A 25631-nucleotide genomic window follows, 5' to 3' on the forward strand; every position below is an offset into this window, starting at 1 on the left:
AGCAGTCAGAGCGCCCTAAAATAGAGGGAGACTCAGAGGTTAGAACATTTATTCCTGGTAAGCGTCCACGAAATCTTACCCTAAAAGCCTATGGTAACCTGAGAAATGTAATTGAAAAGCTGGGTGGCTCGCTTTTTCTGGCATGTCTGTTCATAATCGGTTAAAGGAAGCATTATTGTTTTCGGGGAATTGAAATAGGATAATAAGAGATTTAAAGAAAATTACAATCCTTTAAGAGAGTCGTTTGTAAATTCAGCTCATAAATGGGGTGGGCTGCATGTGGGCAACTGTCTCCGTTGGAGAGGCCAGTAAAGGCCAGGCTTTAGCCATGAACTCTGGGTTATAAGCTTCTGTGATTAAAAACTCCTACAAACAGTATAAAGAGTGTTTTTAGTATTGTGCTGCACTTTTTTTTTAAAGACACTTTTAAATAAAGAAGCTTTTATTGAAGCTTTTATTGAATCTCAAAGAGATCCTCTCAGCCTCTCACAGTATCTTTAAAACTTAACTGTATTGCTCTAGCACATGCTCGCCAATAAATCCAACCACACAGAATAAAGCCCATTAGCTGGATGATTCCAATAGTGAAAATATCAACTATGATGCCCACTGAGTACAATTGTACAGTTAACAGTGCTAACAACTAACTGAGATTAATGGTACAGTTCACATCTCTTGAGAGCTATTGCTCTACTATGTCTGCAGAATCTTCAGAAGGATATCTTCACCACCGGAGGCTAGAGAAACTTTTTTCTTCTTTGAATAACAGCTTAAAATTCTGCAGAATGTATTAGAAATACCCAACCTCCCTTAATTTGTGACGCAGAGCTCGCTTGCCAGGATGAATATTTCCAGTGGCCCTACTAATTGTCTTTATTTCTTTATTTACCCATTACTATTTTCACTCACTATTTGATAATCCAAAGAGGCTCAGTCTACTACTTCATGCACAATATAAAAGGTTACCCGCTGAGCAAGTACTTGTCACAAAGAGCTTATGGAAAACCACCTCCCCTCTGCCACTTGTTTTTCATGTGTACTGAAATCATTGTTATAACTGTCTAACTTTGTATAACCTGTTTAACCCAAGGTATTCACTCTCCCATGATTATCAGGCTTGCATATTTTTTTCCCTGAGGAATAGCAGTTACAATAGACCTCTTCAAATGACAGCTTAAGTGTCTCCATGGTTCCTTAATCTCTATTCACAAGCCTTGTCTCCCTGAAATTTTTTGTATTTGCTTTCTTTAAAAAGCTGCTTGTGAGAAAAGTAATACATTATTAATGTTACATATCATAAAATAAAATAAATACTCACTTTTTGCAGAATGTGATCCACTAATCAAGAGTAAATGAATGCATCTGAATTATTCAAAGAACCTCAACTAGTGCAAATTGTACTCAAATTGAATATTTTGAATATTCTATTCACATTGCAACAAAAGGAATCCCTAGTCATATTAACCACTCATTTTTCATAGAGGGGAGTGGGGTTTTACACTGATGAGTGAATATTTCACAAGACTTCCAGGAGCAGGAAGCCCCAGAATAGGCTACTGGACTCTTTTACCTTTATGATCATGCAATGGCCTCTTAAAGGAGCATGAGTCACACACCGAGAATACTGACGTAAGGGACAGGCATCATCCTCAAGCCAGACAGCCAGATACTATGCCAGTGCAATAGACTTTTATGCCAGTTGATGCAGAGACTCTTATTCGCTGTTGGCATGCCCCTTTAAAAGCCATATTAAATGGATGTCAATCTGTGACTGTGCTGTGAGAGAGTGAATAATTCTGATCTGGTAGCTGTTGGTATGTCTGTGAGTGACAACACAGTGGGCAAGGCAGCAGAGAATCAGGGCTGGGAATGTAATAAAAACATCTGCATCCAGAACTTGCCTCCTTGGCCATTTCCTACACATTATCACTTATTTGTCTCAAGGAGTTTCCTGGTATAGATCTGGGAATACCCTATACTGTAGCATCCTGTTTGGAATGTTGCTTTGGCACTCAGATACCATAGTGCAGGATGTGGTACGAGAACCTAGACAGAATTACGCAGGGTTTCCTTCAGAGAACCAGAAGAGGATTTATTCTGGACTCAAGCTACATCCTTAAACTGTACATCTACATTCAGACTGACCTGATTCATGAGAGCTATTTTTTGAAAGTCAGTTGGCACAGGTAATGATTGTTGATTATAGGGAGCCGCATAGTTCAGTGAGTAGGGTCCTGGTCTGGGGAGTCGGGAGACCTAGGGTCTGACCTTGGCTTTGACTTTGATCTGCTGTGTAACTATGGATAGTCAGTTTACATTTCTGTGCTTCAGTTTCCCAGGGCAAAATGAGAAAAATTATACTTCCTTTTCTTTGTTATCTCATCATAAACATACTTTTATCAGAAAAAAATTAAAGGGTGGGTTATCACTATATTTTTGCAGGAAAACCTGCAAAATATTTCTTGATATTTGCAAAATAATGCACTGTAGCCATACCTTCAGCCTTCAATAGGACCAGACATGTAGTGAGATGCAAGTAGTTTTGCACGACCCATAGACTTTAAGGTCAGAAGAGACCATCTTGATCATCTAGTCTGACCTTCTGCACATTACAGGCCACAGAACTTCACCCACTCACTTCTGTAGTAGACCCCTAATCTCTGACTGAGTTACTGAAGTTCTCAAATCATGATTTAAAGAATCCTGTGGCACCTTATAGACTAACAGACGTTTTGCAGCATGAGCTTTCGTGGGTGAATACCCACTTCTTCGGATGCAAGTGGTGGAAATTTCCAGGGGCAGGTTTATATATGCAAGCAAGAAGCAAGCTAGAGATAACGAGGTTAGTTCAATCAGGGAGGATGAGGCCCTGTTCTAGCAGTTGAGTGAAAACCAAGAGAGGAGAAACTGGTTCTGTAGTTGGCAAGCCATTCACAGTCTTTGTTTAATCCTGAGCTGATGGTGTCAAATTTGCAGATGAACTGGAGCTCAGCAGTTTCTCTTTGAAGTCTGGTCCTGAAGTTTTTTTGCTGCAGGACGGCCAGCTTAAGATCTGCTATTGTGTGGCCAGGGAGGTTGAAGTGTTCTCCTACAGGTTTTTGTATATTGCCATTCCGAATATCTGATTTGTGTCCATTTATCCTTTTCCTTAGAGACTGTCCAGTTTGGCCGATGTACATAGCAGAGGGGCATTGCTGGCATATGATGGCATATATTACATTGGTGGACGTGCAGGTGAATGAACCGGTGATGGTGTGGCTGATCTGGTTAGGTCCTGTGATGGTGTCGCTGGTGTAGATATGTGGGCAGAGTTGGCATCGAGGTTTGTTGCATGGATTGGTTCCTGAGCTAGAGTTACTATGGTGCAGGGTGCAGTTACTGGTGAGAATATGCTTCAGGTTGGCAGGTTGTCTGTGGGCGAGGACTGGCCTGCCACCCAAGGCCTGTGAAAGTGTGGGATCGTTCTCCAGGATGGGTTGTAGATCCCTGATGATGTGCTGGAGGGGTTTTAGCTGGGGACTGTATGTGATGGCCAGTGGAGTCCTGTTGGTTTCTTTCTTGGGTTTGTCTTGCAGTAGGAGGCTTCTGGGTACACGTCTGGCTCTGTTGATCTGTCTCCTTATTTCCTCGTGCGGGTACTGTAGTTTTGAGAATGCTTGTGGAGATTTTGTAGGTGTTGGTCTCTGTCTGTGGGGTTAGAGCAGATGCGGTTGTACCTCAGTGCTTGGCTGTAGACAATGGATCTTGTGGTGTGTCCGGGATGGAAGCTGGAGGCATGAAGGTAGGCATAGCGGTCAGTAGGTTTTCGGTATAGGGTGGTGTTAATGTGACCATCAATTATTTGCACCGTAGTGTCTAGGAAGTGGACCTCCCGTGTAGATTGGTCCAGGCTGAGGTTGATGGTGGGGTGGAAGCTGTTGAAATCGTGGTGGAATTTTTCCAGAGTCTCCTTCCCATGGGTCCAGATGATGAAGATGTCATCAATGTAGCGTAGGTAGAGAAGGGGCGTGAGTGGACGGGAGCTGAGGAAGCGTTGTTCCAGGTCAGCCATAAAAATATTGGCATATTGTGGGGCCATGCGGGTGCCCATAGCGGTGCCACTGATCTGGAGATATATATTGTCATCAAATTTGAAATAGTTGTGTCTGAGGATAAAGGCACAGAGCTCAGCAACCAGTTGTGCTGTGGCATCATCAGGGATACTGTTCCTGACAGCTTGTATTCCATCAGCGTGTGGGATGTTGGTGTAGAGAGCCTCTACATCCATGGTGGCCAGGATGGTGTTTTCTGGAAGGTCACCAATGCATTGTAGTTTCCTCAGGAAATCAGTGGTATCACGGAGATAGCTGGGAGTGCTGGTGGCATAAGGTCTGAGTAGAGAGTCCACATATCCAGACAGTCCTTCAGTGAGAGTTCCAATGCCCGAGATGATGGGGCGTCCAGGATTTCCAGGTTTGTGGATTTTGGGCAGTAGATAAAATAGCCCTGGTCGGGGCTCTAAGGGTATGTTGTTTGGGTGGCAGGCCAGTCCTCGCCCACAGACAACCTGCCAACCTGAAGCATATTCTCACCAGTAACTGCACCCTGCACCATAGTAACTCTAGCTCAGGAACCAATCCATGCAACAAACCTCGATGCCAACTCTGCCCACATATCTACACCAGCGACACCATCACAGGACCTAACCAGATCAGCCACACCATCACCGGTTCATTCACCTGCACGTCCACCAATGTAATATATGCCATCATATGCCAGCAATGCCCCTCTGCTATGTACATCGGCCAAACTGGACAGTCTCTAAGGAAAAGGATAAATGGACACAAATCAGATATTCGGAATGGCAATATACAAAAACCTGTAGGAGAACACTTCAACCTCCCTGGCCACACAATAGCAGATCTTAAGCTGGCCGTCCTGCAGCAAAAAAACTTCAGGACCAGACTTCAAAGAGAAACTGCTGAGCTCCAGTTCATCTGCAAATTTGACACCATCAGCTCAGGATTAAACAAAGACTGTGAATGGCTTGTCAACTACAGAACCAGTTTCTCCTCTCTTGGTTTTCACTCAACTGCTAGAACAGGGCCTCATCCTCCCTGATTGAACTAACCTCGTTATCTCTAGCTTGCTTCTTGCTTGCATATATAAACCTGCCCCTGGAAATTTCCACCACTTGCATCCGAAGAAGTGGGTATTCACCCACGAAAGCTCATGCTGCAAAACGTCTGTTAGTCTATAAGGTGCCACAGGATTCTTTGCTGCTTTTACAGATCCAGACTAACACGGCTATCCCTCTGATACATGACTTAAAGAGTTCAAGTTACAGAGAATCCACCATTTACACTAGATTAAACCTTCAAGTGACCCATGCCCCAATGCTGCAGAGGAAGGCAAAAAACCACAGTGATTACAGAGAAGATTTGACTGTTCAGACTTGTAGAACAAGCTTCAAGGAACATATATTAGCAGTACAGGACAGTCCTTTTCAAAGTCTGGACCCTTGAGAATATGCACCATGGGATTCACCCTTAGGAGTCACATCAGTCACTGCCATAACACAGGATTCACTTCCCACATAATGACTACTTTAGCATATTTTCCAAGATATAAGAAGAGGGAAATTCTAGCCTGTTTACTAGGGAGTTATGCAGATGTTGAGGGCAGACCAAATGTTCCCCCAAACAAGATATAGGGCACAGAGTAACAGCACAGCCTGGTTACAGCTAACTATTTTAATTTCCTCTAAGGGTTGTAAAATCCAGCATATCAACTCATGCAGTGTGATATCTTAAAACTCTCCATCCCACATACAGTCCCCCTTCTGTGTTCCCAAGGAGGTCCCATGTGAAGGCCAGATGCATGGTATGTTGGAGACTGCAGAATTCACCTTCCCAATCCTTGCATAGTGATTTCTGAGCCTTCCGAAGGTATGCAGAGGGTTCTGAAATTTGGCCCTGTATAAGTGCTTCTTTATGTAGTGGACAGTTTACCAGAAATACAAGACTGATCCAATTTCTTCTCTGGCAGGCAAACACTAATGCCTTGTCTACACTACCGCTTAACTTGCTGTAAGTTACGTTGTTCAGGAAAAGCCACCCCTTGAGTGCCATAAGTTACATTGACTTAGAGCAGGCCTGCACAACATGCGGCCCGGGGGCCACATGCGGCCCGTGTGGGCTCACTGTGCGGCCCGTGGGGGGTGAATAGGCACGTGGCGGGTGAGGGAGGGGGCTGAAGAGGCGGGTGGGCAGTGGCGGGAGGGTGAGGAGGCGAGCTGGGGGGGTGAGGGGCTGAGGAGGTGAGCGAGGCGTCAGTGGCTGACCTGTTCTACTGATCTGGTCTGGTTCCCATCCCCTCTCCAAGGGTTGCAGCTGTCTGGAGGTGCCTGGCTTCCACGCCTTCCTCATTCACACCTCATTCATTCAACAGGACAATTGATTACAAAGTGGGGGGAAGATCTTATTCTACTTCTAGCAAAAAGCCATTTTTCTTTTACCTTAATTATACTACCTTAGGGGCCTGGTATAACATATTACCAAGGTTCAATACCGCTGTTTCGGTGGGGAAGGAGGGTTTGTTTCTGCGGGGCGGGCAGTGCTGGGGGGGAGTATTTCAGGGGGGCTAGGTGGCACTGGGGCAGGGTGTTGTGTTTCGGGGGGCTTGGCGGTGCTGGGGGGGGGTCAGCGGGGCCAGGGGAGGGGGGTTCAGCCCTCAGCTGTTTTCTTTGGAGTAATATGGCCCTCGCTGCTTTATGAGTTGTGCAGGCCTGACTTAGAGCATGGCCACATCATGCTATGTTGGCGGGACATGCTCTCCTGCCAACATAACTTTCGCCTCTTGTTGAGGTGGAGTAATTATGCAGCTGTGCTGCTGTAGCATGATAGTGTAGACTAGCCCTAGGAACTTTTTCAACAGATTGCAATGTTTCATTATTGCATGCTGTACGGGCATGTCGCACATGAGACCTTCTTAGTGGTCAAAGGTTGGTATGCAAGCAAATATTTCATTTCTAGCTTATGAAAACCAGAGATCTGCAGCCATGCCAAAAAATGCCTGCTGTAGCATGGTTTATTTTGTCAATTTACTTCACATAAAGCAAGTTTTACTCTACAGTTTTAAACAAGGAATTGTAAATATGTCTAGTTCCTGGAGAGGCTGTTACCCTCATTTATGAGGTTTCACTTTGCAGAATAAAGAACATAAATTTTGAAAACTTGCCAATCACAGTGTAATGAGAATTTCAAGCTGAAGAGTGCACCATATAGACTCTGACGGCAGCAAAGCCAAGGTGGCCTTAGGCACAGGCCTGACTGGCAGCTTGATATTGTCCTGAACAATCTCTGCAGGGCTCCTTTTCTGGTATTTGTTTACCTCCTTAAAGGATTACTTCTCTACTATCTGCAAGCACCCAAGCTTCAGCCTTGCTCCCCCACTAGTGAAAATTGTTCACATTACCCAATGCCTGCCTGCCCCAAACGGGTTCTCATGCACTTGGGGATTTGATGCCCCACAGAGATGTCTATGTCTCAGATCATGCAAAAAATAAAAGCAGAGGGAGAAGGGAGATGGCTGACCTGGCATTAGCCCATGCCCTGCTGGCAGCCCATCTCCAGGATTGGTACTGAGCTGAAAAAGAGAGACTGTCCACGCATGCACAAGAAATAGAAACTTAGCAACTCTGTCAGGGCATGGTGAAAGGGAACAGGGATCAGGAAAATGGTGGGAGGTGGCTCCCATGCTAGTCTTAAGGGGTTTCTAAGAAAACAAGGTTGTGAACCACAGATCAGATCCCCTAGTCAGTAAGGATGAAGGAGCTATAACTAGACCTACAATTTAATCACGTGGGTTACAGTGAACTTTCACATCACTTCACAGCTCCCTGCCCACCTATAGGAGTAGTGGATTGTGTCTGAACTGTAAAGTATAAACACCAAACAGCTACTTGAAAACTGGCCAACAAGCTGAGGAATTCAACAGTTTTCCCCACACTTGCATGGGCTTTGAAGTTGCAGCCTCTGTCATGGAGGGTGATATTTCCCAAAGCTCTATTTAGGGCCTTGATCCTACTCCCAGTGATCAAAGGCAACACTCCCACGGACTTCAGTGAGAGCAGGTTTGAGTCCTTAGGACCTGTTCCAATGCCCACGGAAGCCAAGGGGATTCTTGCCACTAAATTCAATGGGCATCGGTTCAGATGAGCTTTGTATTTTGTGGCAGAAGAGCGGTGACCAGGGAATTTCTCCTTCAGATGGAGTTATCCCAAGAAGAAAAATGCAAGATGGAGCAATGGGACTTTGCTGCTCCCATGAGCTACATTCCCAAAGGAAAAGAAGGTCCCCCAATGTGGATATGTTTCCTAGCTGTAATGAAAGAGTGACATAAAATAGAATTCCCATTAGCTATTATGTGCTGTGACCCTGGGGTAAACATCTTATCTGCTTGTGTGTCAAAAACCATATTGAAAAAGCTGGAGCATGTTCAAGAAAAACAATTCTCTGTGCCCTGACTATATGCAAATTTCCTTCAGATATACATTTTAATTTAATTTGCATGATGTATACACTGAACTTGTTCTGTAATGTTTTCCTAAAATGTAAATAAGAGCCATTTTAATTTTAAATATTGTATGGAAAAATATATCATTATCTTTGCTGAAGGGAACTGATATACTGTGTGTATACAAGCACTCACTCTAGCATAGACAGAGCAGCTCAAAGCAGAGTCAAAGAATATATTACACTGTTTGTCACATCTTCTATCCAATCTAATCTATTTTTGCATCAACATGTATTCATCATAAATCTAGTAAAACACATTGCAATACACTGGAAGGGTAACCTTAGTAATGTCAGTAGATTTATTCTTCAGTGAGACTGGATTTTAACAGCAGTATTACTTGCCTTTTCAGTCCCATGATAAAACTTTGCTGCAGTTTCAGAGAGAATTGTCTGACAAAACAACCCCTTGTTTCAAAAATGGCAGAGAGTGGAACGAGTGAGATGATAGCATCCTGCAGTGCAAATTGAAGGTCAGACATATTTTTTATCCGTATGATGTTGTTTTTAATATATTTTTGAACACAGCATAAATCCCCCCTTTTAAATCTTTTGCAGTAATGCAGAATCTCTATTGCTCTGGGATGTGAGATTTGCATGAGCTAGGGCGCTGATCCAAAACCCACTGAAGTCAATTGGAAGACTCCCATTGATTTCAATGGGCTTTGGATCAGTCCCTAAATGAGTCAGGGCAGTTTCACAGCAATTAAAGATTAATAAGTGGCAGATTTGGTTTATAATTTAAGGGGGACCTGAATTGTTTTGCGTGTCAAAACAGAGTATTTTTGTGTTAGTTTCTGAAAACGTTTTATTTTATATTTACTTCTGATAATCAGCCTCTCTCTCTTCTTCTCCTGTGTTTATACTGTGTTCATCATATTGGTTGCTTTTACAGTTACTACAATATAAACCAGCTCTTTCCTTCAGGGCATGCACTCTTAATACTGAATCTTAAAAATAAACCTTTTCAATGTATTTTATTTGCTGTACATTTCAACAGCAGAATATATCTGCACAAGCAACTTCTGAGTAAACATTCTGATCTTTAAGCACGTTTTCCTGGGATTTTGTTTTCAAAACTGGGATTTAGCAACTGTTGGTTTAGTAACACTTCTAAATTGTGGACCTGGAAGGTGCACAGAGGTAACTCTGATTGGCTATCAGACCATGCAGTCGCCCATAGGCAAGGATCAATTTCCATGCTGATTTTGGTACAACCCTGCTGATATGAAAATTCCAGGAGACATCTAACACCTTCATATAAATAGATCCGTAAATGTGAATTTATTTTTATATGCCATGCTCTCTGTAATATTGCATCAGATATTTAGCATTGGAAAATGTTGGGGTTTACTGTCCTAATATCAATGTAGTGAGTCATAAGGTATAGCTGGCCCAGCTGCACACACACACACAGTGAATCACGAGGCTGACATTAGCCTGACTTCACTTGTTTCTTTTCCCAGAGGTTTGAGATGGGCAGCTACTCTTTGGTACTTGAGAGTTTTCATATTCATATTCTTTCATAAGAATTGACACTATCCTAGTCAACGTCTGTCAAACCACTAGTGGGAAATAGAAGAGGTTCCAGATTGAAATGCTAATGACACCTAACTATACACCTCATGCATCAGGAGGAAACAAATCACCACCCAGCTGCCTGAATATCTGAGAGAAATAACCTCCTGGGTGAAAGCAGTTGGCTTAAGCCTAGTTGAAAGAGGGAAATGCTTTGATCAGGTAGAAAGCAAAGTTCCTTCTTTTGGAGGCATGTGCCTTCTGTTTCCAAGACGGATGCAGTCTCAGGCTATCTCTACACTACAGTCTAGGGCTGTAAGTCTACTGCTCACACATACACATTTGTGCTAGCTCACACTGAGCTATTATGAGTATCAATTGCAGTGTAGCTGCGGTAGCATGGGTAGTGGCAGAAGAGGCAGGACTGAGTTGTGCAGAGTGCATACCCACTGGTTTGTACTTGCCATGGCCCAGGCATGCCTCTGCTCCCATGAGTGCTACCATGGCTACACTGGCAGTGATACTCATGACAGCTCGACGAGCGGCAGCGCAAGTATGTGAACATGAACAGCAGAATCACAGCCCTAGCTCGTAGGGTAGGCATAGTCCCGGATTCCTTTTGGACTCTTCTCTACATCTAGACACCCAAACATTTCCATCTTTTCATTAATAGAGAGACTTTTCCCTTCCTCTGAAAAGCAGACCTAGCCACAATATTCCTGCTTTGTCCCTCATGCAAGGCCTTCTGCCTAGATCTAACCCTAAGGCCATAAGCTTCTCCTGGCCCAATACAGAGTGTTGGCTCATTTCCTCATTGGGACATCACCTCATACTGAAACTCTGTGCTCTGTGCGGTCTCACTATTCAATTCTGCATCTGCTTCACAGTCCTCACTATCAATGCGCTCAATGGCAAGGGCCAGGCTACCTCAGGGACTTTCCTCAGCTTGTGGCAGGAAATGGGGGTAGACTGTTTGTAGGAGGGATCCTGTGCTACAGAACACCTTCTGACCCAAGAAGGCCATAAAGTGACCATGACATTGTTTCTAGAGGTAAACAATAAAGAAGGAATGGAAAACCTGTAATACTTCTTAGGAAGTTATTACAAATATTAGTGCAGATTTTTTTTCTGACAAATTCCTTTTAAAAGGAATTTATTGCTTGGGCTGTGACTAATTTTGAAACTATATTTCAGATATTTTCTCTAATGTTTCAGTACTTCACTTAACTGTACTGAAGAGGACGATGCTTTTCAGTGTTCCTAAACTGAGCCGTTAATTTTCCATTTCCAATTGTTTATATGTGCAAAACTGGAATTTGTGCCCCACTTGCCCCACTTGCAAATATTCATCTGCGCATGTACAATTGTACACACATTTATGAATATAAATTTGGTTGCTTGTGACTGAAAATCTGTCCGTAAAACCACACTGTCAAATGACTAAGGGCTTGTCTACCCTGAGATACCTGCATCACTGCAAACCCCTAATGTAGATATGAAATGTTCTGCTACAGTGCAATTTGCATTGGTGCAATTTACTTTGACGTGAGACCAGATTAAATTGCAGTGGTCCAAATCAATTCTAATCAGAGGTTTGTACCAGTTCAGCTACAAGAGTGGCTAGAATCACTGTGTAGACAAGGCTTAAGACAACAACCAAACTTGACAAGTTAAATACTGCAAAGCCAAGATGATCTACCACATCTTTATTGTTAAAAAGGAAGGATAGCATCCAATAATAAAATTTCCTGGCTGTGAGATTATTCAACACTAAACACACAATGAGTATCTTAAAAAATCATCCAATTGCTGAAGATCCTTCCAAAAAGAGCCTGGAGACAATGGCACACGGTTTGTAATAAAGAATCAAAAGTGGAGCAGGCTGAGAAACGTCTTCCGGTGCCTCAGACTTGTTTGCATAAAAATTGCATCTTTGAGAAGCTCAGCATAAATCAAAATTAAAACTTTCATTCCAGCATGAAAGGAAGTAAACATGTTCTTGTTCATTCTCTCCCTGACAGAACAGCAAGCTAAAGAGAACAACTGAAAAAAAATCTAGTGTAATTAGTTTTGGTTGTGTCTGTTGTAAATGTACAGATCGCACATCTACACCTTTTGCAAACCATGTATTTTACTGCTTTACATCTAATTTCCTTTTCAAACTGTCTCTGGTATTAGACATACTAGGGATCTGATTCCCTGGTGCTGTGAGCAGTATTGCAAACTACAAGTGCTTAAAAATCATGAACCCGACCCCCAAAATCATGCGATGGGCTTTAAAATAATTTACAAAATTGGAGATGGGCATGGGGAGTTGCCTTCTGGTTTCTGAGGCTTGAGGGTTCATATTTTCTAGCTCTTTTCCCCACAATAGTGAGCTCAAACTTAATTTAAAATAAAATGTTAGAACTTTAAGTAACCCCCCCCCATATCAGGAGACTCAAACTTAAATTTCAAGAATTGGCAACAGTGAGAGAGTGCTCTGCACCACACTGCCATAATATTTTGGCCTAAAATGAATGTAATTGGCTAAGGTGTAGACCACAGGTGAGCACTGTTACACCACTCCCCATCCCAGTGCCAGCACAGCAGGGAAAAGGGATGTGGCTGGGCTGTCCCTTCATCACCTTAATCTTCAACTGTGTTTACAATTTCTGATCGCCACTGCAGCCGAGCATAAATTAGAGCACCCTTCAGGCTGTTCTAGCACAGCCATGAAAAGTGGCCCTGAACAGAGCTATAAGCTTAGGACAGTGCAAACACAACGTTTAAAGGAGGACTCGTATTTCCTGCTTGCCTCAGCCTAAATTCTATGCAGATCATCTTTACACCATGATGTGACCCTACATCAGAGAGTGGAAACATGCTGCTTCCAGGCACAAAGGAAAATTGTTATCTGAAATGTTTCTTGAAGAGTTGCTGACACCAAATGGTGAATTATGGAAAAAATCTTCTTTGAGACAATTTTGCTACAATTTCTACTGTTTCTTTCATTTCATCAGGCCAAATCCTAACCCTGTTGCAGAGCCTAGTTTCAGATCTGTGCTTGTGGAGTTATATACAGGCATCCTGGGCATCAAGGTCATATGTGGCAGTGACCATGAAACTGATTTGTGGCTGTCCAGCATACTCCTCCCATAGGTGGATTCTAATACCTCTTTTCGTTGCCATATGGGACACTAGGTTTGGGTAGGGGTGATGCCAGAAAGGTGTCAATGCCCCCTACAAAGTTCCTGCAAGCTGCCTTGTATTTCTTTAGTCTTGTCAGAGCCTCCCTGGTTCTGTTGAATGATATCCCAGTGGGCTGGACAGAAATCCAGGTTTTTTTTCTGCATGAAATTTTGAACACTGTTCTTGTTTATATTTTTCTGACCGGAAAAAAAATTGGTTTTCCCATGGGAAATTTTGAAATGCTTCAACATAAAAAACGTCATTCAATTCAACATTCTGAAACAAGACAATTTTTGTTTCAACAATTTTGTTTTGGTTTTTCAGTCTGAAACAAAGCAACATTAGGTCAAAATGAAAACAAATTGTCATTCCTAATTGACATAAATGTCATGTTACTTCATTTCTTTAAATATGTCAATTTATCTTGGCTTTTTGGCTTATAAGTCAGAACAATCTGAAAGTTTGTGTTTCATCTCAACTTAATGACATGTGTCAAAAGGAACATTTTCATTTTGACATTTCCCACAGGAATTTTTTTTCTCATCAGATTTGACATTTTCCTCAGAAAAGTTTTTAGTTAGATCAAAATTGTATTTTCTGAAAGAGAGCTTTCTGTTCAGAAAGTTTTTACTGGCTGTAGTGTCCAGTTACTACTGATTTCTTAATATGAACTGCTGTTCTTGATATTACACTAAACCTAATAATACAGAAAGTACAGCCGTAAACTAACAGAATCCATAATGGTCCATGGCACCCTGGAGGTAGCTATCCTTAGTGACGTTACATCAGGGATGAATTTGATCCAGTAGGTTAAATACAACACAGCTTACTATAGATTGCCAACTATATCAAGCTACAGTATATTACTTCAACTTTTACAGATATTAGCTGCAACTAAAGCTGTGTGAAAGGCTTTAAAAACATGAAGAAGAGTATACTGCAAGAGGTCTGCATCAATTTGTTTTGGGCAGCTGAGCTCAGCTCAAGCTCCTGCTTCCCCCCCACCCAAGCATCATTTGGTAGATCGAAAATACCCTCACCTTTGTTCTCTGCCTAAAATCTCAAATGGTGTTGCAGCCGGGAACTACTCAGGTGACCTCCCCCCCCGCTTTGTTCACCCCAATCAACTTCCACAGGAAACAGCCCATAACCTCTTCCTCACCACTGCTGATCTTTTAAAAAAACTAATGATCACCTCAACCAAGCATGTAGAAATACGGCCACTCCCTGAGAGAACAAGAATCAAGATGGCTTCTTTTAACCCTCCTATCTGCATACAGTAGGACTCAATCAATCAGGAGGACTAGAACTAATATCACAGGGTCTTTGTAACCAAGCATAACCAACCACTCCAGAATGAAATGTGAACATTTTGCAATGGGTTTGAAACTTTACATTTTTTCAGGAGTGAGGGGCGTAATATTAGAGATTACACTGAAATACTCAAGAGGTATTTTTTTCTTGTCAGAGGCTTCCAATTCTCTTTTTTTTCTGGGGGAAGTGACAGAATCCATTTTACACCAATGGCAACATATCTTGGAACATTAACAAGATCATATGATTAAAGTATGGGAATTCTCTCTCCTAAACCATGGTTAAAGTGATTACCCAGTAACTCTCCCCATGACGCTTACCAAGAAAAAAAGACGACTTGCCCTATGAAGTAATGAGCAGGGAGCTCCTGCTAAGAGCAAGTGGTCATATTTTACAGTTGCTGGTCAAATAGAAAAACAATTTTCATGAATAAAAGCAACCAATTTAGTGAACCACAAATTAACAGAGGCAGCAAAGTCCAATAAACAGAGAAATAGACTGGGTTGTATTCCCATCTCTGTAGCTGAACAGCTGTGTGAATTTGAGTAAAAGGTACTTCTGTGCCTCCATTTCCCCTCACACCTCTGGACTGTCTCATCTGTTTCAATTCTAAGCTTTTGGGGGTAGGGGTTGTCTATTACTTTGTGTTTGTGCTCTCCAAGTACTGATGTGATACAAGTATAACAGCCACTACCAAATATCTGTAAGAATGTTTACAAACAGTGAAAGTTTCAGATGTCAGCCCAGAATGCTTATTTGTGTGAAATGTTGCACCTGTAGGCCACTGGTCATTGTTTGGTATTCCCCTGATTAAAAGGTTTGAGTCATCCAGTCAGGGAGCTGAAGCAGCATCACATAGCGACCAACCATTCAACACAAATAAGGTAGTCTGTAATCAGCCTCAGAATTATTTTCTAAACTTCAGAGAAATCTTATGCATAATAGATACATACAGATATGATCGGGATCCATTCATAGGCAATTTGCCAGCCAAAGAAGGGGCTAAGTTCATACAAAATAATATTTAAAAGGAGCAGTGTGAGCAGCTCCCAAGCACATAATCCATTTCCTGAGTGCAGAGTGATGGGTCCTGGTGAACCTGAGCCCTTTCTTTTGTTCTCCCTGTTTAGCACGCAAAGCAAGACCATCTCATTTGGACTGTTTGCCAGTTTTCCGAAGAGGTGCAGTTCAGAGAGGTTTTGCCAGAAGCAAAAAACAGTTTTAGCCTGCCAAACGGCTATTATGAAAACAACATTTGTGCACTGGAGCGGAGAGATGGAGCTAAAGGTGAAAGTATACACTTCACTTGCCGCAATACATTTTAACCAGCTGAATCTTATCTACATGATCAGCATGCAGCACTCACACTGGGAAAGGCAGAGATTAGAGAGCTCATGCTGTCGTCTGAGGGGCAGGAGACGAGGAGGAATGACTTATAAAACTAGTAAGTTTACTCAGAAGTGATTAAGCATTTTCTGTTGATTAAGTTTGCAGTTTTTATTGCTCAAGGGAAAAAATACATTTAAAAACTTTGATTTGCTCAGCTGGCAGAAGAAAGAGCACACACACACACACACACACACACGTACGTACGTATGTACGTACGTTACCCAACAAAACACAAAGCCTGACAAAAAGAAAAAGAGTGGCGGATCACTGAGAAATTTCCTTTCTTCCAGGGTATGACAGCAACGCTCACTAGTGGTTCCCAAGAGCCATACAGGAGATCATAGCCTCACTCTTCTGTGGGCTAGAGCCCTGGAGCCTTAAACAATGAAGCAGTCATCTGGTCCAATGCCGAATTTTTCCTGCTTCTCTTTCTCCCAGAGCTGCTGCTTACCCTTGAGCTTGTCCAGAAAACCCTTCTGGTGCTAGCCTTTCAGCTCTTGAATATACTAGGGTTTTAGCCACCAGAAATACAACATTTGCAGAGCTGAGTTGAACTGACATAATCTGTGGTCCTCCTTTAAGAGAGAGGACCAAGATATTTTGTTGGAGGAACTTAATAAAGTGAGGGACAGGTGGGGTCATTCTCTATTTTTCCGCACAAGCCCTTGGAGTGTGATCTGAATGCTCCCAACAGAGTTTCACCCCACCCTAAAGTGCTGGTACAAATCACACAGCATCAGTGTCTGTCATGCTTACACTACGGGGTTTCACCAACACATTTACACACCTGATATAAATCCTTGTACACTCAGGCCCCTTTCACAGGGTTCCTCCCAAAGCCAATTTTAATGGGAAAAACCCAGAGCTCTCTGCCCGGCTCACCTCAGCAGTCAGACCCATCACTGATCTTACTTGCTCGCTGCATGAACAAAAATAAGTCTGCCTTTATGACTCTTCCTATCAGGCCTTCAGTTCCCATGTATAGTGGAAACTACCACTCACAGAATACCTCTGAAATGGGTGGAAATGAAGAACAGGGACAAAGAACCAAGGGTCAGTCCACCTTATGACAAGGGCAGCTGAATAGAGAAGCTGACTCAACCATGAATTATGCCTGGGACCTATTTAATTTTACAATACAGTGTCTAAATGGCAGTTCTTAAGGTGGCCATTCTTGAGTCCCATTTCCAATATAAATGTCTCAATGGATACGTTTTCAGCTGTCACTTTGCATGCTCAGTTTTACCCCACAAGCACTTTTTCAGTCATTGAAGTCATCAAGATATCTTGGGTGGGGGGAAGAAGAGGAAGAAGTAACTTTTCAGGTGAGAAATCTTTCAAGTACCGCTTCAAAATCAGATTAATCAGAAACAGACACGCTTTATGACTCCAAACACAGCATGCTCATACTGTAAGTATTAATGTGCTCTTTGCTTTCTTTGAAGGAAGAAGGTTTTGAAATTAAGTCAGGGGCATTTTAAAAGGATCTGTAAGAAATTTCCTGTTGTGGATATATAGTTATTTGAAGATCATTAAGAGAGTGGGGGGATGCTTGTTCACTGTTGCAAATTGTGTTTGTATTTCTTCTAAGCATGATAGATGGGAGATCATTGCTCAACACCACCCATTCCTGCACAAAAAGCTCTTGATTCAATGAAACACTTAAACATATAGGGATAATTTAAATATGTGCTTAAATGCTTTGATGACTAAGGGTCTAATCACCTTACTCCCTATCAGCAGCTCTATGGAGAGAGCACTGAAGTGAAACTCAAGAGACCAGCATTCTATTCCTAACTCCTGCTGTAAGACCTTGGACAAGTCTCTTCTGCTCTCTCTGCCTCAGTTTTCCCATCTATAAAATGGGGATAATGATACTGACCTCTTTGTAAAGAGCTTTGTGATCTACTGATGAAAAGGGCTATATAAATAGGAGGTGGTATTTTAGGGGTCGAAATACACATTCGCTTTCAGGAAAGCTCAACTCGGAAACTTCTATTACCTTTTACTACAGCCTATTGTTGACTAACTCCTTTAATTTTAAATCATATTTAATGAGACTTAAACTCATATTCTCCTTCATGAAAGACCTAATCACAATATACAATTATCCTCAAAGTTGTTTTCCTTGCAAGTCTAGTCAGTTTTTGCTTTAATGAACCATGGGATTTTGATGTAGTTCTGCTTTTCTGTTCATTAATGTTCATTAATTATAACACTACCACTCTACTAGAGATTTATCAGGTAAATTGGAGTTCTCTTTTGTTTCCATCTTGGATGACTAGTTTTTGATTTGCAGTAGCTTGTCTATATCGCAGGTCTCTCTTTAAATTAGTTTCTTTAGGGCTCTGAATGTCTGTGAGATAATGGAATAGTAAACAAGGCGTCAGATTTTGTGACAATGTACCTGATTAGGACCATGAAGATTTTGCCCTCTATCCAGGTCTTCCTGTTACAAGTTTTGTTTGAAGCAAACTTGCTGATTCAGGGTTCACTCAATAAATGAATTGTTACATGTATAAAGTAAGCCTGCTAGCTTTACTTGGCTTGCATTATTCCCAGACTAAATAATTTTGGAATATAAACTGCTCACACTTCAGAGATGAAATTTACTTTGATTACAACTCCCAACAATTCTCCAAGACATTCTAATAGAACTGACTAAAGAGGAGGAATCTAATCTGTCTATCTATCTAAAAGAGATAGCCACCTTTGCAATATTAAATTATTCCTGCTGCTCAAGTAGTAGAGGTCTGGGCTAGTGATCCAAAGACCCAGGTTTCAGGCCAGAAGCTGACCTACAGGAAGGAAGAACAGTCCAGTGACTGGAGCATTAACCTGAGACTTCAGAAAGCCAAGTTCAATTCCTTGCTCCACAGCAAGTTTCCAGTGTCTCCTGGGATGCAGTTACTCTTGCTGGGCCAGATTTTGTAATGGGAGTTAAGCATTCAAAGACTTTTAAAAACCTGGCCTTTGATGCCTAAGTTCCTGTGACAAACTATACCCCTGTGTTGACATATGACACACTATTGTAATAATCTTTGTACAAGGTACAGTTTGAAAACTCATAATGTGCCGGTCAGTATCTTCCTGATTAAGTGTGTTGCAGCATTGTATGTGAAGTTATAACATTCCCCTGTATGGTGTTATTAACACATCCCAAACTCCGCAGCCCTACCCAGGCAGAAGTTGGCAAACATGACTATTTAAACAAAGGAATGTGTGCTCTGCATAATTTGCATTTAAGCAGAAAACAGAGACATCAAGCAGGAAGGGAAGACAAAGGAAGTTCAAACGTGAAAGAACCAGCAGGGAATATCCTTCCACATAGACTCTTTGGCTCCTGGTTCTCAGCTGGAAATGTTTTTCAAGAGGGGGACTGAAACTACAAAAAGGAGGGACAAACACATCCAAAGGATCCTCCCATCCTCTCCCTGCTCATCGCATTCACTGCACCTGAAGAGACAAAGGAAGCATTCAATGGTTCTGGGGGGAGGGGTCCTGATCTAAAGAGTTTGGTCAGCAAGACTGCCGAAATCACATGGTGAGAAACTTTGCTTGAATCTGATACAATTTGTTAAGTTAGACTGTAGTAACCATTTTATCTTTTTTTTTCCAGTAACCATTTCTGACTTTTATGCCTCATCACTTGCACTCACTTTGTAGTACCTCTCTTTGTAGTTAATAAACTTGTTTTATTGTTTTATCTAATCAAAGGTGTTCAAGTTGAAATGTCTGGGTAACTCCAACTGGGGCAACAAGTTGTGTGTGTATTATTCCCTGAAAGGAATAACAGACGCAATATACTTGTACTGTCCAGGAGACTGCTGGGCGGTACAGGACATACATTCCTGGGAGAAAATCTGAGGACTGGGAGCGTGTTGTGGCCCCCTGTGGTAAATGTTATGGCTGGTAAGAGCTAAGGTGTCGCTGGCTGGCTGCAGCACACACAGAGACATAGCTGGGAATAATTTACATGCTGGAGGCTGTTTGTGAGCAGCAAGGCATTGTAAAGGGCACCCCAGGTTACAGGGCTGCTATGACACAGCTACTTATTAGTCTGGATTGTACCCTGGTAAGTCACAGCTCCCCCTCAGTAAAATGGGGATAATAGTACTTCTCTACCACACCAGGGTGAGGTGAGGTCAAATGCATTAACAATTGTGAAATGCTCAGATACCATGGCAGCAAGGGTCATGTAAGTACCAAAGATAAACAGAACTCCATTGTTACCTACATACCTTATATATAAAAAACGGTCTTGGTGTCTTCTTGGAAAGACCATATTCTATGCTCCCTCTTCCACAGTGTTTTTTCTTATGAGTTGATTTTTCTATGTGGGGAGGCTGCTTTGAAGAAAATGGCACATTGGTACTTAGAAGAAATTGATTTTTACTTCTCAAATCTATTACCCTAAGTCAATAATACTAGACTGGTTTAATAAAGTAGATTTATTAACTGTGGTTTAGTGGAGAATCTTTCTATAATAACAGGTCTTAGATATGAATCTGGGGAACTTTTGGTCTAGCAGCCTTGTTTAAATTAGAGTTATGTCCTCATGTTATTTGCACCTTCTAGCATCCTTTCCATCCTAGTTCTCCCGCATCACACCTGAATCTTCCTGTTAACCGAATGAGAATCCTTAAACTTTCCCAACTGTCACTTTAGCTTTACAGTGTGTGTTTGTGTGTGCGTGCACGCACGTGTGTCTGTGCATGTACACGTGTGTGTATAATGCTCCAGTGCCACCCACTCTTCCTTCCAAGTGAATAATTTGTTCCAGTAGCTTGTCGTCAGATTAGACATCCATAGCCTTACTCGCTATTGGAGCACAATCTGATTGCCAACTAATTTTTATCCTCCCTCCTCTTCCCATTGACTCCTCAGGCAGTGGGGGTCATAGACTTTGTAGCTTGTCAGAAGTCCTCTGTCAACAATGTATTATTGTGTTGCTGTATTAAAACATTCTCCATGCTTTCCCAAGAGTAACCTTAACATTATTCTCCCTAAAATGTTTCAAAACATTACAATATTTTTAATTAAAACATACATTGCAAAGCTCTAGCAGGACTTTTCTTATTGCTTCTTGTATCAAGTCACAGTCCACATATTATGTAATCATTTTTATGAGTGCCTGTCCTCTTTCCAAGTTAAGGGTCAGTTGAAGCAGTGTCTTATAATATAAACAGATTAGTTAGATACACTGAGCATTTTCAGATAAAACATTTGAAATTAATGATGAACAATATACAAAACAAAACAAAAATCTAAGAGGGTTGACTTAAAACGTGTGATTTTTAAAACTGCCCAGTTTGCACCTATAACTAATTGTGATTTGTTAAATATTTTTCATCAAATAATTGGCACTACACTGTTAAGAGGCTAACTTGTTTTAATAGGAGGTTAGGAACTCTCATTTGCAGAGATAGTCTCTGGATAATGAAAAAGAGAATCCAAGGCTGTAAAATTAATGAAGAAAAAATCAGTAAGAAATCAATGACAAGTCAATGACAACTGAATGCAGTTCTTATAAACGTGACTGATAGTAAGAGCCATCTGTGAAAGCCTCAACGAGAGAATTAAACTGAACTTTCTGAACTCTTCACTTTTATTTCTGCTCTTTTTCTTCATATATATCTTATTCCTGTCAGGAAAGTCTTTGCTCCTCCAACAGCATTAAAGAAGATTTTAAGAACTATAGAAAACTAGTAGTAATATACAGTAACTTCCCCAGTCTTTCATAGAGAAGACTTGATAGTGCCATCTGGAGTCCTGGGAAGATTAAACAATTTGTTCTAAAAATATAATAGTTTAAAATTTGTTTTGACTACATGTTTAAAGATATTTTCTTATACAGGTCATATTGTGATCCCAATATTAAAACCAGTGTGAACAAATTGAGGGTACATAAGTGGAGCTCAGCATAGACTTGACCTTTAGTTCTCTGTTAAAATTTTTTGTCAGTATCTTATAGTAAAGCAATGTACTTTTTACAGTAAATCAATGTCATCCTGCACATATCATTTAGAGCCATCTGCATTACATTGCAGCACATTGTCTTAATGACTGGAGTATTGTGTTCAAACATATTGCTGTGGCAGGCATCTTTTCCCTGATTTCACTATGTGCAATATGTTTTCTGTCAGTATTTCTACTGACAGAATACTTAAATCACTCATCTACATATACTGAAAGAATCCATTCTTCAATAAGAAGAGAATAACAAGTAACATGGTTTAGACATCTCTCATTGCAAGAGGAGCTTGAGTTTCAAAAACGCTGAGCACCATAACACCCACTGAAGTCAATGGGAGCTGCAGGATACTCCGAAGAAAGAGCACCAATCAGCTGCAGCTTGTCTGCACAGGGAAAAAGACTGGCATAGCTATAATGGTATAATTCACTATGTGGACACACACTTCTGGGGTTTAGTAGCGTGCCTTTTTTCAGTTTAGCCTAGGTCTTTTGCGAAGTGGTTTAAGCTCAACTGAAAAGGGACACACTAAATCCCACAGGCTAAGTGACAATGGTATAATGATATCAGTATAGCTATGCTAGGCAGTTTCTCTGTGTAGACAAGCCCTTGGTCAAGTACTTTGGAATTCGGGTTGATTTGCCTTGTTAGCAAGGCCAAAGGCACTATGAAGCATAAGTCGCAGATTGTGAGGCAAGACCTTGGAATTACACAGCAAGTTCCCGTACAATAAAGAACTCCCCATCCCCGACTCTGACACTCAAACAGTGTAAAAAATTTCAAAATAGCCTAGGTGACTTAGCCTTATTCCCACCAAATGTCAATGTGTACATTTAAGTTTGACCTGCTGCTACCAGCCTGCCTCCCTCCCCTTTCTCGGGGGCTCTAGCGCAACTTAGAAAGCACTTTGCTCCATCTCCCAGCCTACTACTACAGGTTAGAGCTAATCTGCTCTCCTTTCCCAGGAGACATGTGGGTGGAGCTAGGAGGGAGGGGAGAGTCTCCTTATGGTCAGGGCTGGATGACGGAAGCCTGCAGGAGGCTTGGAGTAGGTGCCAGCACAGCAGAGCTTCCTAAATTCTGCCTGACAGAGCTCCCTGAAAACTTGGGCCCTAAGCAGAGGAGACATGTCCCTGGTTGTGGAGTCCTAATGCTTACAGGTAGCCAGGCTGTCCTTTTCTCTACTGTCATAGAGTTCCTAACGTACATGGGAGGAAGCTCTTTAGGAGCTGGAGAAGTCACATGTTCTGGACACTTCCTAAGCTTCAATGGAGCGGATACTCAGCTCTGGTGGCACTCCACTGGGCAAGCACATTCTCCAAAACCTTCACATGGATACCTTCATTTTCTTCCACAGTGTAGGGGACAAGAGACTCAGTGAGGTTCTCTGTGCATTCTTTCATTGAGAAGGGTGCATGCATGCATGCATATAGGGATTTACATTTCTCTGCCTTGAAACTGGATAGACCCCTCCCCACATCAAAGGATCCCACAGTATCTGCAGTCAGTTGTAACGTACTGAATAAAATTTCATAGATCTCCCATGTGAACCATGTCAGTCGGTTGTTCTTTCCCAGGTCTCCAACCACTAAATTCAAACAGTTCAATAGGAGCTGCCGAGTGCTCAGTAGTTTTTAAAAATCAGTCCATATACTTAGAAATCTAAGTTTAGGCACCCGTTTTTAAAAATCTTAGCCAAAATACACTGAGTAGAAGATTGTACTGATTTACTGATGCAAGATACAAGATAACGCCATCATCTGAAAATGGAATAGCTGAGCAGTTTCTAAACTGATTGGCCTAAATATTTGTTGTTGTTTTTTGCCACAGATAGTCCAATTTAAAAGGCCAATTAATTTAAAAAATATTTAGATGGTTAAAGATTAAGTTTGGATTTTAGACAAACTCTAATACCCGACAGGACTTTTTTTTTTTTTTTTTAAAAGAAATAATCCACAAGTATTTAGTACTTGATTCTGTGAAGTGCTGATGTGTGACATGGAGATTAGTCCATTTGGAGTTACCTGAAGGCACTGGGAAGTGTCAATATATTTTCCACATACCTCACTGAGAATGCACAGAAAACACAATTTCGGAGTTTGTATTGTGACAGTATTACAAGAGTCACATGACCAATATGATGTCACAACCCTGGATCACAAGTTTTACCACTGGGAGAAAGTAAATTCTCTTAAATTCATAGTACAAATTCTCAAGTTTTACTATATAAATCTTCCCAAAGCTTTGCTTTCTATAGCATTTTACCTGTGCTTGTGCAGCACTTAACTGCTACCAAATGAATGTAGGTTAATGTACTATAAACCCTTTTATGAAGAGAATACTCTGGGATTGTTCTCTCCTAAAATATGTAATTCTAAATAAACAAACAAATTTTTTTTCAAGACAATAACACTATATACTGCTATAAATAAGTACAGTAAGAGAAATAGTCTGAAGTTCTGAATTTGAAAAAAGAAACCATCGAAATATATTGTGAGAGCTCTAGGAAATTTAACTGGAATGCACTAAAGCCAATTTTGAAAGACAGCTATCAGATTAAATTCATTATTGTAAACTGTGCAAAACTATGTAACTGCCTCAATGAACAAGTGCAATTCTAATTTCGACCTACCTAGATGCTATGGTTTCAGGGTTCCTGTGTGTCTGAGTGACTTTCCTATTAAAGTAACCACCTGTACAACTCCAGCAGCGGGCTAATGAAAACAATGAAAACAAGCACAAATTTCATCATCATCAGATAAGGTTATGGATGGTACACTGAAACATGTGCCATCTAAGACAAAGCCATGAGAGCTGGAACTTGGGGATGGCTGCATTCAATATGTATCAATCATATTTTATGGATAAAGACTTTGCTCTTCTGTTGTGACAGAAACTGCAAGTGATATTTGGAAAGCTGTCAAAATCACTGAAGTGTTTAGCAGTATTGTTCCAAATATACTGAATACTCTTTCACACAGCAAACAGGCACCCTGAGGAATTCACAGCCATAAGACATCACTGAGTCAAATCCCATGGCTGCATATTTAAACCAGCGCTGAATAATTTACGTTATTAGAAGAATAGGTGGAAGCTGACCTTCCGCTATATAAAACCAAGAGGATTAGGCCTGTGCAACCAGAGCATAGGAAACAAATATACAGTGAATTTTTCATTATTTCCATGAATTAAATAGAATTATCTATTCTTAAAAATCAAAGTTCATCTTTTTCTGTATTCATGCCACATTATTTTGACAAATGGTAACTAATACCTCCAAGTACCTAAGAAACATAAGCTCACAATTTCCTCTGAGTGCCTCACAGCCGTTCATATATTTATTTTAACAACACCCTGTGAGGCAGGGAAGTACTAACACCTCCATTTTACGGATATGGAACTAAGGCATGAAGAGATTTAGGGCTTGTCAAAATGGGACCTCTAGGAAAGTTAACTAAAGGTGTAAATTTGAAGTGAATTAGTTAAGTGGAATTAAATCTCTGTGCAGACGCTGTTATTCAGTTTTAAAGTGGCCTTAATTTGGTTTGTCTTAACTCACTTTGCTAACTTCTTGTTATTCTGATCTAATTAATGTAACTGTACTTATTTAAATGCCATGACTGGCTGGAATACGGAGAGTATAATACTCACTTCAGTCTGATGTAGTATCTGGGACAAAGACTCCAAATTTGAATCAATGGTACAAACAG

This window comes from Mauremys mutica, chromosome 9 (assembly GCF_020497125.1).
Source record: "Mauremys mutica isolate MM-2020 ecotype Southern chromosome 9, ASM2049712v1, whole genome shotgun sequence".
Taxonomy (NCBI): Eukaryota; Metazoa; Chordata; order Testudines; family Geoemydidae; genus Mauremys; species Mauremys mutica.